At 47.8% G+C, this 15,000-nt stretch overlaps 6 non-coding genes across 6 annotated transcripts; all 6 read right to left on the reverse strand.

Annotated features, from left to right (window-relative positions):
• Positions 1–2,060: 2,060 nt before the first annotated feature.
• Positions 2,061–2,133, reverse strand: TRNAR-CCU (transfer RNA arginine (anticodon CCU)). Its single transcript has one exon. It is a non-coding gene; the product is annotated as a tRNA-Arg (tRNA).
• A 795-nt stretch (positions 2,134–2,928) lies between these two features.
• Positions 2,929–3,001, reverse strand: TRNAR-UCG (transfer RNA arginine (anticodon UCG)). Its single transcript has one exon. It is a non-coding gene; the product is annotated as a tRNA-Arg (tRNA).
• A 2,235-nt stretch (positions 3,002–5,236) lies between these two features.
• On the reverse strand, positions 5,237–5,309 carry TRNAR-CCU (transfer RNA arginine (anticodon CCU)). The gene has a single exon. It is a non-coding gene; the product is annotated as a tRNA-Arg (tRNA).
• A 795-nt stretch (positions 5,310–6,104) lies between these two features.
• Positions 6,105–6,177, reverse strand: TRNAR-UCG (transfer RNA arginine (anticodon UCG)). The gene has a single exon. It is a non-coding gene; the product is annotated as a tRNA-Arg (tRNA).
• A 647-nt stretch (positions 6,178–6,824) lies between these two features.
• Positions 6,825–6,897, reverse strand: TRNAR-CCU (transfer RNA arginine (anticodon CCU)). Its single transcript has one exon. It is a non-coding gene; the product is annotated as a tRNA-Arg (tRNA).
• Positions 6,898–7,692: 795 nt separating this feature from the next.
• On the reverse strand, positions 7,693–7,765 carry TRNAR-UCG (transfer RNA arginine (anticodon UCG)). Its single transcript has one exon. It is a non-coding gene; the product is annotated as a tRNA-Arg (tRNA).
• Between the last annotated feature and the right edge of the window lie 7,235 nt (positions 7,766–15,000).

The raw sequence follows: 15,000 nt of genomic DNA on the forward strand, positions 1-15,000 counted from the left end.
CTTTTTGCATACAAACCTCTTTCCTCATGCGTTTAAAGCTCATTTGTATTCTCTACGTAGCTCTGGAAGTTTCCAGACGTGGAGTGAAACTGTTTTGAAAGTAGGACAAATTGCTCCTTCCTGCATATGCTAATTTTTCACACTCACATAGGTTGTATACGTTTTATGAATCCTGGCTTGACCTATTCAAGTAGCTGAAAGCCTGTCACCACCTCTAGAAACAAGATTCACACCAATCCAATTCAAATCATTTTTTCCAAAGGAATATGTTCTGGCCGGTCGAAAATGCATCTCACAAAAATAGGCATTTAAAAATATACTTTGCAGTTTCAGAACACTAACATGACTGTGAAGTGTACACAAGTAAAATGGGACTGTTTCAAAGTAACTAATCCCTCATAAACTTCTGAGAGGAAGCATGTAATAAATCTACCTAATTTTCTGGAAAAGATAGAGGGAGGATTTTCGTTATCACCTCAGATGGGACATGAACCCACAATCTCTGGCTTAGGAGGCCAGTGCCTTATCCATTAGGCCACTGAGGCACACAAGCATAGCTCTTTTCTAGAGGCATGTTTTAAATGTATTCTATGGTCAGACACCGGTGTGTGCACACAGGGCATTTCTCACTTCTCTCTATAAGTAAACTTCCCATTTTACTCCTCTTCCATCCTTGACTTTAACGCTCTCTTCTATGCTTTAATGGAGACTTTGCAATTTTAGCAAGTGGAGAGAAATTGGAGAACCACTTTCGACTCCACACTTCTTCTTCACTTACTTCTTTTCTCAATATACTGGGCTTAGAAAATGGTATCAAGCCATCCTTATCATCAGTAGGACACGGAAAGAGGCACCAAGTCTCCTAACCAAGTTAAACCACACTCTGCAACTTAACCATTGCACTACAAATTAGGCAACGGGGGCATCAGCAAAGGCAGCCAATGTGCCGATCCTTTATACATTTTGTGTAGTACTTTTCTTACTCGGAGGCAAAATCAGCACTTTAACTGCCCAAATCATACAGATTTTACACATGTAGCACTCTATGCACACATAGGCACACACCTTGCAGTTCTTCTACACACACTTAAGCTAAAAACCCATTCTGTCACGTCAAAATTCTGCAAACCTATTACATATTCAGTGCGTCGGCATAGAAGCACTTTTTAATGCCACTAAAATGCACAAGTAGTTAGACTGAAGATGCAACCTGAATAAGTTTACAGTATGTACTCCACTTTATTAATGATTAGTACTGAGAAAGTGAGGACTACAAGAGTATTGAAAAAGACTTTTTCCACTCTGAATGTAAAGCAGATTGTGTGACCATTGGCCAAAAACGACCACGAAAGGACTCGAACCCTCAATCTTCTGATCCGAAGTCAGACGCCTTATCCATTAGGCCACGCGGTCATCCGTCCACCCGAGATGATTTTTATCATGTAGGTGGTATGCATGGATGGAGAACATATTATTGAAAGGTATTCAGGTTTACATCCCATAGTGTTCTTTCAGCTCTTTTCGCTGGAAGCACTTTTTTGGAATCTATATATTGAGTATTTTATGAGTACGATATGCTTTTGTTTTCCTTTTTGCATACAAACCTCTTTCCTCATGAGTTTAAAGCTCATTTGTATTCTCTACATAGCTCTGGAAGTTTCCAGACGTGGAGTGAAACTGTTTTGAAAGTAGGACAAATTGCTCCTTCCTGCATATGCTAATTTTTCACACTCACATAGGTTGTATACGTTTTATGAATCCTGGCTTGACCTATTCAAGTAGCTGAAAGCCTGTCACCACCTCTAGAAACAAGATTCACACCAATCCAATTCAAATCATTTTTTCCAAAGGAATATGTTCTGGCCAGTCGAAAATGCATCTCACAAAAATAGGCATTTAAAAATATACTTTGAAGTTTCAGAACACTAACATGTCTGTGAAGTGTACACAAGTAAAATGGGACCGTTTCAAAGTAACTAATCCCTCATAAACTTCTGAGAGGAAGCATGTAATAAATCTACCTAATTTTCTGGAAAAGACAGAGGGAGGATTTTTGTTATCACCTCAGATGGGACTCGAACCCACAATCCCTGGCTTAGGAGACCAGTGCCTTATCCATTAGGCCACTGAGGCACACATGCAAAGCTCTTTTCTAGAGACATTATTTAAATGTATTCTATGGTCAGACACCGGTGTGTGCACACAGGGCATTTCTCACTTCTCTCTATAAGTAAACTTCCCATTTTCATCCTCTTCCATCCCCGACTTTAACGCTCTCTTCTATGCTATAATGGAGACTTTGCAATTTTAGCAAGTGGAGAGAAATTGGAGAACCACTTTCGACTCCACACTTCTTCTTGACTTACTTCTTTTCTCAATATTCTGGGCTTAGAAAATGGTATCAAGCCATCCTTATCATCAGCAGGACACGGAAAGAGGCACCAAGTCTCCTAACCAAGTTCAACCACACTCTGCAACTTAACCATTGCACTACAAATTAGGCAACGGGGGCATCAGCAAAGGCAGCCAATGTGCCGATCCTTTATACATTTTTTGTAGTACTTTTCTTACTCGGAGGCAAAATCAGCACTTTAACTGCCCAAATCATACAGACTTTACACATGTAGCACTCTATGCACACATAGGCACACACCTTGCAGTTCTTCTACACACACTTAAGCTAAAAACCCATTCTGTCACGTCAAAATTCTGCAAACCTATTACATATTCAGTGCGTCGGCATAGAAGCACTTTTTAATGCCACTAAAATGCACAAGTAGTTAGACTGAAGATGCAACCTGAATGAGTTTACAGTATGTACTCCACTTTATTAATGATTAGTAATGAGAACGTGAGGACTACAAGAGTATTGGAAAAGACTTTTTCCACTCTGAATGTAAAGCAGATTGTGTGACCATTGGCCAAAAATGACCTCGAAGGGACTCGAACCCTCAATCTTCTGATCCGAAGTCAGACGCCTTATCCATTAGGCCACGCAGTCATCCGTTCACCTGAGATGATTTTTATCATGTAGGTGGTATGCATGGATGGAGAACATATTATTGAAAGGTATTCAGGTTTACATCCCATAGTGTTCTTTCAGCTCTTTTCGCTGGAAGCACTTTTTTGGAATCTATATATTGAGTATTTTATGAGTACGATATGCTTTTGTTTTCCTTTTTGCATACAAACCTCTTTCCTCATGCGTTTAAAGCTCATTTGTATTCTCTACATAGCTCTGGAAGTTTCCAGACGTGGAGTGAAACTGTTTTGAAAGTAGGACAAATTGCTCCTTCCTGCATATGCTAATTTTTCACACTCACATAGGTTGTATACGTTTTATGAATCCTGGCTTGACCTATTCAAGTAGCTGAAAGCCTGTCACCACCTCTAGAAACAAGATTCACACCAATCCAATTCAAATCATTTTTTCCAAAGGAATATGTTCTGGCCGGTCGAAAATGCATCTCACAAAAATAGGCATTTAAAAATATACTTTGCAGTTTCAGAACACTAACATGACTGTGAAGTGTACACAAGTAAAATGGGACTGTTTCAAAGTAACTAATCCCTCATAAACTTCTGAGAGGAAGCATGTAATAAATCTACCTAATTTTCTGGAAAAGATAGAGGGAGGATTTTCGTTATCACCTCAGATGGGACATGAACCCACAATCTCTGGCTTAGGAGGCCAGTGCCTTATCCATTAGGCCACTGAGGCACACAAGCATAGCTCTTTTCTAGAGGCATGTTTTAAATGTATTCTATGGTCAGACACCGGTGTGTGCACACAGGGCATTTCTCACTTCTCTCTATAAGTAAACTTCCCATTTTCATCCTCTTCCATCCTTGACTTTAACGCTCTCTTCTATGCTTTAATGGAGACTTTGCAATTTTAGCAAGTGGAGAGAAATTGGAGAACCACTTTCGACTCCACACTTCTTCTTCACTTACTTCTTTTCTCAATATACTGGGCTTAGAAAATGGTATCAAGCCATCCTTATCATCAGTAGGACACGGAAAGAGGCACCAAGTCTCCTAACCAAGTTAAACCACACTCTGCAACTTAACCATTGCACTACAAATTAGGCAACGGGGGCATCAGCAAAGGCAGCCAATGTGCCGATCCTTTATACATTTTGTGTAGTACTTTTCTTACTCGGAGGCAAAATCAGCACTTTAACTGCCCAAATCATACAGATTTTACACATGTAGCACTCTATGCACACATAGGCACACACCTTGCAGTTCTTCTACACACACTTAAGCTAAAAACCCATTCTGTCACGTCAAAATTCTGCAAACCTATTACATATTCAGTGCGTCGGCATAGAAGCACTTTTTAATGCCACTAAAATGCACAAGTAGTTAGACTGAAGATGCAACCTGAATGAGTTTACAGTATGTACTCCACTTTATTAATGATTAGTACTGAGAAAGTGAGGACTACAAGAGTATTGAAAAAGACTTTTTCCACTCTGAATGTAAAGCAGATTGTGTGACCATTGGCCAAAAACGACCACGAAAGGACTCGAACCCTCAATCTTCTGATCCGAAGTCAGACGCCTTATCCATTAGGCCACGCGGTCATCCGTCCACCTGAGATGATTTTTATCATGTAGGTGGTATGCATGGATGGAGAACATATTATTGAAAGGTATTCAGGTTTACATCCCATAGTGTTCTTTCAGCTCTTTTCGCTGGAAGCACTTTTTTGGAATCTATATATTGAGTATTTTATGAGTACGATATGCTTTTGTTTTCCTTTTTGCATACAAACCTCTTTCCTCATGAGTTTAAAGCTCATTTGTATTCTCTACATAGCTCTGGAAGTTTCCAGAAGTGGAGTGAAACTGTTTTGAAAGTAGGACAAATTGCTCCTTCCTGCATATGCTAATTTTTCACACTCACATAGGTTGTATACATTTTATGAATCCTGGCTTGACCTATTCAAGTAGCTGAAAGCCTGTCACCACCTCTAGAAACAAGATTCACACCAATCCAATTCAAATCATTTTTTCCAAAGGAATATGTTCTGGCCAGTCGAAAATGCATCTCACAAAAATAGGCATTTAAAAATATACTTTGAAGTTTCAGAACACTAACATGTCTGTGAAGTGTACACAAGTAAAATGGGACCGTTTCAAAGTAACTAATCCCTCATAAACTTCTGAGAGGAAGCATGTAATAAATCTACCTAATTTTCTGGAAAAGATAAAGGGAGGATTTTTGTTATCACCTCAGATGGGACTCGAACCCACAATCCCTGGCTTAGGAGACCAGTGCCTTATCCATTAGGCCACTGAGGCACACATGCACAGCTCTTTTCTAGAGACATTATTTAAATGTATTCTATGGTCAGACACCGGTATGTGCACACTGGGCATTTCTCACTTCTCTCTATAAGTAAACTTCCCATTTTCATCCTCTTCCATCCCCGACTTTAACGCTCTCTTCTATGCTATAATGGAGACTTTGCAATTTTAGCAAGTGGAGAGAAATTGGAGAACCACTTTCGACTCCACACTTCTTCTTGACTTACTTCTTTTCTCAATATACTGGGCTTAGAAAATGGTATCAAGCCATCCTTATCATCAGCAGGACACGGAAAGAGGCACCAAGTCTCCTAACCAAGTTCAACCACACTCTGCAACTTAACCATTGCACTACAAATTAGGCAACGGGGGCATCAGCAAAGGCAGCCAATGTGCCGATCCTTTATACATTTTTTGTAGTACTTTTCTTACTCGGAGGCAAAATCAGCACTTTAACTGCCCAAATCATACAGACTTTACACATGTAGCACTCTATGCACACATAGGCACACACCTTGCAGTTCTTCTACACACACTTAAGCTAAAAACCCATTCTGTCACGTCAAAATTCTGCAAACCTATTACATATTCAGTGCGTCGGCATAGAAGCACTTTTTAATGCCACTAAAATGCACAAGTAGTTAGACTGAAGATGCAACCTGAATGAGTTTACAGTATGTACTCCACTTTATTAATGATTAGTAATGAGAACGTGAGGACTACAAGAGTATTGGAAAAGACTTTTTCCACTCTGAATGTAAAGCAGATTGTGTGACCATTGGCCAAAAATGACCACGAAGGGACTCGAACCCTCAATCTTCTGATCCGAAGTCAGACACCTTATCCATTAGGCCACACAGTCATCCGTTCACCTGAGATGATTTTTATCATGTAGGTGGTATGCATGGATGGAGAACATATTATTGAAAGGTATTCAGGTTTACATCCCATAGTGTTCTTTCAGCTCTTTTCGCTGGAAGCACTTTTTTGGAATCTATATATTGAGTATTTTATGAGTACGATATGCTTTTGTTTTCCTTTTTGCATACAAACCTCTTTCCTCATGCGTTTAAAGCTCATTTGTATTCTCTACATAGCTCTGGAAGTTTCCAGACGTGGAGTGAAACTGTTTTGAAAGTAGGACAAATTGCTCCTTCCTGCATATGCTAATTTTTCACACTCACATAGGTTGTATACTTTTTATGAATCCTGGCTTGACCTATTCAAGTAGCTGAAAGCCTGTCACCACCTCTAGAAACAAGATTCACACCAATCCAATTCAAATCATTTTTTCCAAAGGAATATGTTCTGGCCGGTCGAAAATGCATCTCACAAAAATAGGCATTTAAAAATATACTTTGCAGTTTCAGAACACTAACATGACTGTGAAGTGTACACAAGTAAAATGGGACTGTTTCAAAGTAACTAATCCCTCATAAACTTCTGAGAGGAAGCATGTAATAAATCTACCTGATTTTCTGGAAAAGATAGAGGGAGGATTTTCGTTATCACCTCAGATGGGACTTGAACCCACAATCTCTGGCTTAGGAGGCCAGTGCCTTATCCATTAGGCCACTGAGGCACACATGCATAGCTCTTTTCTAGAGGCATTATTTAAATGTATTCTATGGTCAGACACCGGTGTGTGCACACAGGGCATTTCTCACTTCTCTCTATAAGTAAACTTCCCATTTTCATCCTCTTCCATCCCCGACTTTAACGCTCTCTTCTATGCTTTAATGGAGACTTTGCAATTTTAGCAAGTGGAGAGAAATTGGAGAACCACGTTCGACTCCACACTTCTTCTTCACTTACTTCTTTTCTCAATATACTGGGCTTAGAAAATGGTATCAAGCCATCCTTATCATCAGTAGGACACGGAAAGAGGCACCAAGTCTCCTAACCAAGTTCAACCACACTCTGCAACTTAACCATTGCACTACAAATTAGGCAACGGGGGCATCAGCAAAGGCAGCCAATGTGCCGATCCTTTATACATTTTGTGTAGTACTTTTCTTACTCGGAGGCAAAATCAGCACTTTAACTGCCCAAATCATACAGATTTTACACATGTAGCACTCTATGCACACATAGGCACACACCTTGCAGTTCTTCTACACACACTTAAGCTAAAAACCCATTCTGTCACGTCAAAATTCTGCAAACCTATTATATATTCAGTGCGTCGGCATAGAAGCACTTTTTAATGCCACTAAAATGCACAAGTAGTTAGACTGAAGATGCAACCTGAATGAGTTTACAGTATGTACTCCACTTTATTAATGATTAGTACTGAGAAAGTGAGGACTACAAGAGTATTGGAAAAGATTTTTTCCACTCTGAATGAAAAGCAGATTGTGTGACCATTGGCCAAAAACGACCACGAAGGGACTCTAACCCTCAATCTTCTGATCCGAAGTCAGACGCCTTATCCATTAGGCCACGCGGTCATCCATCCACCTGAGATGATTTTTATCATGTAGGTGGTATGCATGGATGGAGAACATATTATTGAAAGGTATTCAGGTTTACATCCCATAGTGTTCTTTCAGCTCTTTTCGCTGGAAGCACTTTTTTGGAATCTATATATTGAGTATTTTATGAGTACGATATTGTTGGACTTGGCCCTTCTGGCAGGTTCACCCCTGAACTTTTTTGATTTTTATTGGTGACTGGGTATGGTGATTGTTTGGTCTCTGCGCACTTTCCCTGTGTCCCAGGGTAAAGTGCGTGCGTGCTCTGAGTGCATGTGGTGAGATAGGCCTGCCCTCCCATAGGAATGCATGGGGAATGTATGTGTCCCTAGTAGTTCCTGATGCGTGGGGTGTGCAGGCCCGAGTTTGGTATGTGCGGACTCGTGGGAGTGAATGCTGCGCGATGATGTGTGCGGCGTGCATGTACCTAGTGTGGAAGTGCCACTTCTAGAAGTGGGCACTTCTGTGTGCAGTGTGTCTGTCGCGTGATTGGCTGGTCATGTCATGTGACGGGCTAGGGATTCCCCAGTGTCAGGATGAGTCACCCAGTGGTGAATGGGGAGATCAGCAGCTAGATGGGTGGGAGGAGTCCACCTGGGTCCTGAATAGGACAGGGTTTTCCAAACACAATGCTGGCCCCGCCCCCTGTGGTGCGACTGACGACCCTAGCCCTTCCAGTGAATAGAGTGAGGGGCTGAGCACATCAAGGGTGCTCCCCAACCAGCTGCGACTGGTTTTCCCCCTCACCCTGACCCCAGAACAAAGGGTTTGCATGTATAAAAATGGGGCTGTGTCCCCACAGAAACTGTTCTCTGCCAGGATCTTACCTGAGGGGGGGCTGCTGCTGCTGCTGGACCAGAGGACCGCCACCTGGACTACCTCCCTGCCTGGAGGCCCAGTGAGCTGGCTCTGGGTCCAGCCTTGCCCCCCACCCCTGCCCTGCTGCATGCAGGGAAGAACTCTGTTGGACTTTGTGGTGCTTTTTGGGCTGGAGCGCTGGGAGTGCTCTATCTGTGTCCCTAGGCGCTTGGAAGCGCTTTTATTTTCCTTTAGCGCTCAGGAGCGCTTTATTTCTAACAGCCGGTGCCCACCCGGCGTTTGCCCCGTCTATACAGAGTCTGAATTCCTCTGGCAGGTGCCCACCCTGCCAGGGACATTGCCGGGGTCGTTGGCGGGTGCCCACCCCGCTTATTTGTCGTAATTTCACGGCGGGTGCCCACCCCGCCGTATATTTCACATCGCGAGGGAGCCTACCCCTCTTATTGCCAAGTTTGGAAATCACCGCCGCGGCCGGGCTCACAGGAAGTCAGGCGGCCGAGGGCGGGCCTCCGGGACACCCAGGACCGGAAGTAGGAGGGCGGGAGCCTACCCCGCCTCCCACCGAGGACTCGCGTTTGGTTGTAAGCCCCGGAGCCGGCAGGAGCCTACCCTGCGCCCCGGGGTACTGAGGAGAGAAGCGTCGCCCTCCTGAGTCCCCAAGCGGGACTCCACCCTAACGCGGCCGGTGACTGAGACCGGCACCTCCTTCCCGGTGAGTGGGGCTCTGGCCGGGAGGGCGCACGAAGCAGCCGAGGAGGTTGCTGAGCGCGGGGGCGCTCCCACGAGGCACCCAGTGTTTGATAAGAGCCCAGGGAGGCTCTAAGCGAACAGGGTCATTTGGGTTGAAGAGTCCCCCGTGTGGGACTCCAACGTCGGGGGCATTTCTTTCACAACCAGAGCGGCCCCGGAAGACAGCGGGCCGCTCCCACGCCTACGGGGGCACTTCTTCCGTGTTTCGAGTGGCCCCAGATGGCAGCGGGCCACTCCCACCTTGCCCCCATTGTTTCTCGAGCCTAGAAGGCTCTAGGAGGCATTTCCTGGTTCACGAGCCCACGAGGCTCCACGGGGGCAGAAGTTGTGTAGAGCACAAAGGCTCCGACGACGGGGGCAATTCTTTGATGATCTTGAGTCCCTGAGCAGGACTCCAACAACGCCGTGGTTGTTTGATTGAGGCCCCCAAGGCAGCCCCATTGTCATAGCTCAGAGAGGGCTCCAAAGGCACAGTAGTGCCCTCACTCCTTGTCCTACAGCTGCCCAGCACTTAGTGGGCAGCTGCAACGTTTAGGTTGTGGCCTCGGTGTGTTGGCTGGCGCAGCTTGCGCAGCCTTGCCCTAACATTTGGACGCAGGGCGTCCTTGCCCCTTTAAGGCCAGTTGGCCTAGGGACTGCCACAGTGTGGCTAATGTGAGTTTTGGCGCTATTGTTCCTTTCCTGCACCTGAAATGTTTTTATGCATCATGTGTTTATTTCCTTACACCTCTAAATGTATTTTATGCATCCTGTGTTTATGTGCTTAGACCCCTACAGGTAGAGTGATACTTAGGTGGTTGTTTTCTCCCTAGTACAGGTGGTACTAGTAAGGTCCTAGTTCCCTGCGTGGTACTCCTAAAGGTGGTTAGAGTTGCGTAGGTGGTACTTCCTGGTTACCAGTAGTTACTGGTTGTGTGCTATATGTTCTATTTTTAGTGCTACAGTGATTGTATGTGCTATGTTCTAAAATATTATTCCTACGTTCTAAGTGCTATTTCTACAAAGTGCTAATTCCTGACAGTGGTCCATGTGGCCCTGTCCCCTGTATATATAATCCCTTGTAAATTCTGCCCGTGCCTGTTGGCACATTGTAAAGTGTGTGTTTTTATCTAATGTGTTGTGTATAATACAAAGGCTATTTTTATAGAATACCTTGTGTGGAGTGTCCTTTGTGGTGGGCCTTGGGTGTTGTTGCCGGGTGCGCGCGCAAACGCTTTACACATCGCCTCAGAGATAAGCCTGACTGCTCGTGCCAAGCTACCAAGGGGGTGAGCAGGGGTTATCTTTGGCGTGTAACTTCCTTGCCCTGACTAGAGTGGTGGTTTCTGCCTGGCTTTGGCGCAAGCCTCAGCCAGCCAGAAATCCCATTTCTAACATTGGTGATCAGCGGTGGGATTTGGACTTGCGTTTGCGCTGTACCGCAGCGGCAACTGGCCGCACTACAAAACTCTGCATTTAGATAAATCACATGGTATAGGGATTATTGTTTTAAAATTGTTTTTAATTGTCATTTCCTTGGAAATGTGTTTTTGTGCACTGTGAGTTAGGTGTCCCTAGCTCGGGAGGGTAGATCATCCCCCTTAGTGCATTGTGTTTTCTGGATTCACCAGAGGGTGGGATCCAGTGGTGGCAGCGTAATAGTGTCCTGTACATTTGTCCCCCGCCCTGCGCCCAGAGTTGGTACCTGTGTCACGTGGTGGTCAGGTTGAGGAATCAGGGGTGGTAGAAACTGCCTTACCAGTCCGAGGGGAGGGTTGTGTGTGGATGAGTGGTGAGTGGCACTAGGCAAGTGAGTGTGAGTTCTCTGGGTTAGAGAGCTTGCTGAATCTTTTTGTGAAGTGTGTACTCCTGTTAAGCTCAGACCCCTAGGTTCCCTGTGTGATCTTTTCTCTAGAACGTCTGCCAGAATGGAGCCTGCTTTTGATCTCAGTGATCTAGTTTATTACAGTATGCAGGAGTTGGAAAGGTTCTGTAGAGAGAGAAACATAGGGGTGAGCGAGTCAGACACGGTGTACGAATTGAGGAACTACATGATTGGATGGCAAGCAGATGAATGGGAACGTGAGCGCAGTGAGGAAGAAAGGGCCCGGGCCTCACACCTGGAGGGTGGTGGGTCCGTGGGGAGCCCTGAAGATTTAGAAGAAGATGACAGTACCTGGACTCCAGTAGAGAGTGAGGACCCCGTAGGTAGGGAGTCCCTTGCTGGGTCCAGCGTAGGAGATAGCGCCTCATCCCTTTCCTTGTCCCCTGAGTATAGTGGTAGTTTTCTGGATTCCCCAGTGAGGGTGGAGTCCAGGGGGGGCAGCGATATAAAGTGCAGTACAGAGAGTCCCAGTCCCCCGAGTGTGGTACCTTGTTCCCGAGAGGAGGAATGTAGGTTGAAGTTCAGGGGCAGTAAGAAGCTGTCTCACCAGTCTTGGGAGGAGGCTGTGGAGGAATGTCATGATGCACTGGTGGACTGGTTGGTGTTTAACCCGGAGCAGGATTTGGATGGAGTACTAAATATGATTATCAAGGAGCAGATGCTCAGTAGTTGTTCTCCAGGGTTGCACCAACACCTGTTGAGGTATAACTCTTTTTGTCCATTTGAACTTGCAGAGGAAGCAGACCGCTGGGAAAGGGCCAGAGGTTCTCTAGTGTCATTAGTGAGTGATTCCAACAATAGTGGGTCAGAGATCCTCCAGCCCAGCGTGGTGGAGGAGGCTCAGTGTAGCCCAGCTAGGTCCCAGGATAGCGAGGAGGGTGTAGGGGCTCACTGCCTGGCTCAGTGGAGCAGGAGTGAGGGGGTGACCGAGGGTCCCCAGACGCCCGAAACCCTGCCTCAGGACTTGGATGGTTTCATGAGGGAACACCAAGTTGGGGACCTAGGCTGTCCTGTTAGTCCACTTGAGGAAGATCTCTTAGTGAGTGGAGGACCTGGGGCACCTGTAACCAGGGCTCCTGTGGTTCTGGAGTCTGGCAGTACCGCTCCGGTAGGGAGGGTACAGGAGTCCAGCGTGAGTGATTGGGGGATGAGTTCCCCAGTGGAAGAGCCGGTGGGTCAGGGACTTCCCAGTTGGGCTAGGTTCCCGTGTAGTGACCAGGGTGACACCACTTCTGTTCTGGGGGATCTCCGCGCACTGTCAGGTGGACAGGGGACGGGAGATCAGCGCCAGACAGACAGTCGCTCGACATACGTGTCATTTGATAGCCTCAGGGGGATGGAGTGGAGATCCCCAGAAGTCCTGGAGTGCCAGGCAATTATTCCACCAAAGGTTCTAGGCCGGAGGTTGGAAGGCCAGGTTCGGGATCAGCCTGACCTGAAGGGTGGGTCGTCTGTAATCAGCGTCCCGACCAGTTTTTCTTCCAGAGGTACCGCCCCAGTTGGTAGGGAGCAGGGTTCTGGAAGGGGGTGCAGAGGGTGGGAGAGCCCACCTCTGCCCCCGGTACAACCTGAGGGGTTAAACCCTGGGTTGGAATGGCGTTCTAGGTGTACCCCTCGCCAGAGGAGGAGGAACCCTAGGAGAAGAGGTAGGGGGAGGAGAGCCTTCCCTGAGACTCCTGGTCCGCCTGAGGGTGTAGACCCTAGGCTGGAGAACCAGTGGCAGTCTAGTCCTGTCTTTCAGAGAGGAAGAGTGGAGAATGGCCGCTATGTGCCAGGGGTTACTACCCCCCACTCTGTGGTTAGGCAAAGACCAGTGGCACCTGGGTGGCCTAGGGCCTGGTCTTGGCCGCGGACAACTTGGGAGTACCAGTGGGGTAGCCCAGTTGGTCCAGACAGTGGTGTTAGAAAGAATTCCATGAGTTTGCCGTGGCGTAGAACCGGAGGGTGTCCCTGCAGTTGCGGGCCCGCGTCCGTGTTCTATCGCCCCAAGCAGGGAAGTCCATCACGGTGGTGATTGGGCTGCCCTGCGTTTTGGCTGGAAGGGGGTTGTGTTGGACTTGGCCCTTCTGGCAGGTTCACCCCTGAACTTTTTTGATTTTTATTGGTGACTGGGTATGGTGATTGTTTGGTCTCTGCGCACTTTCCCTGTGTCCCAGGGTAAAGTGCGTGCGTGCTCTGAGTGCATGTGGTGAGATAGGCCTGCCCTCCCATAGGAATGCATGGGGAATGTATGTGTCCCTAGTAGTTCCTGATGCGTGGGGTGTGCAGGCCCGAGTTTGGTATGTGCGGACTCGTGGGAGTGAATGCTGCGCGATGATGTGTGCGGCGTGCATGTACCTAGTGTGGAAGTGCCACTTCTAGAAGTGGGCACTTCTGTGTGCAGTGTGTCTGTCGCGTGATTGGCTGGTCATGTCATGTGACGGGCTAGGGATTCCCCAGTGTCAGGATGAGTCACCCAGTGGTGAATGGGGAGATCAGCAGCTAGATGGGTGGGAGGAGTCCACCTGGGTCCTGAATAGGACAGGGTTTTCCAAACACAATGCTGGCCCCACCCCCTGTGGTGCGACTGACGACCCTAGCCCTTCCAGTGAATAGAGTGAGGGGCTGAGCACATCAAGGGTGCTCCCCAACCAGCTGCGACTGGTTTTCCCCCTCACCCTGACCCCAGAACAAAGGGTTTGCATGTATAAAAATGGGGCTGAGTTCCCACAGAAACTGTTCTCTGCCAGGATCTTACCTGAGGGGGGGCTGCTGCTGCTGCTGGACCAGAGGACCGCCACCTGGACTACCTCCCTGCCTGGAGGCCCAGTGAGCTGGCTCTGGGTCCAGCCTTGCCCCCCACCCCTGCCCTGCTGCATGCAGGGAAGAACTCTGTTGGACTTTGTGGTGCTTTTTGGGCTGGAGCGCTGGGAGTGCTCTATCTGTGTCCCTAGGCGCTTGGAAGCGCTTTTATTTTCCTTTAGCGCTCAGGAGCGCTTTATTTCTAACAGCCGGTGCCCACCCGGCGTTTGCCCCGTCTATACAGAGTCTGAATTCCTCTGGCAGGTGCCCACCCTGCCAGGGACATTGCCGGGGTCGTTGGCGGGTGCCCACCCCGCTTATTTGTCGTAATTTCACGGCGGGTGCCCACCCCGCCGTATATTTCACATCGCGAGGGAGCCTACCCCTCTTATTGCCAAGTTTGGAAATCACCGCCGCGGCCGGGCTCACAGGAAGTCAGGCGGCCGAGGGCGGGCCTCCGGGACACCCAGGACCGGAAGTAGGAGGGCGGGAGCCTACCCCGCCTCCCACCGAGGACTCGCGTTTGGTTGTAAGCCCCGGAGCCGGCAGGAGCCTACCCTGCGCCCCGGGGTACTGAGGAGAGAAGCGTCGCCCTCCTGAGTCCCCAAGCGGGACTCCACCCTAACGCGGCCGGTGACTGAGACCGGCACCTCCTTCCCGGTGAGTGGGGCTCTGGCCGGGAGGGCGCACGAAGCAGCCGAGGAGGTTGCTGAGCGCGGGGGCGCTCCCACGAGGCACCCAGTGTTTGATAAGAGCCCAGGGAGGCTCTAAGCGAACAGGGTCATTTGGGTTGAAGAGTCCCCCGTGTGGGACTCCAACGTCGGGGGCATTTCTTTCACAACCAGAGCGGCCCCGGAAGACAGCGGGCCGCTCCCACGCCTACGGGGGCACTTCTTCCGTGTTTCGAGTGGCCCCAGATGGCAGCGGGCCACTCCCACCTTGCCCCCATTGTTTCTCGAGCCTAGAAGGCTCTAGGAGGCATTTCCTGGTTCACGAG

This window comes from Triturus cristatus, chromosome 4_1 (genome assembly GCF_964204655.1).
Source record: "Triturus cristatus chromosome 4_1, aTriCri1.1, whole genome shotgun sequence".
In the NCBI taxonomy this organism is placed as follows: Eukaryota; Metazoa; Chordata; class Amphibia; order Caudata; family Salamandridae; genus Triturus; species Triturus cristatus.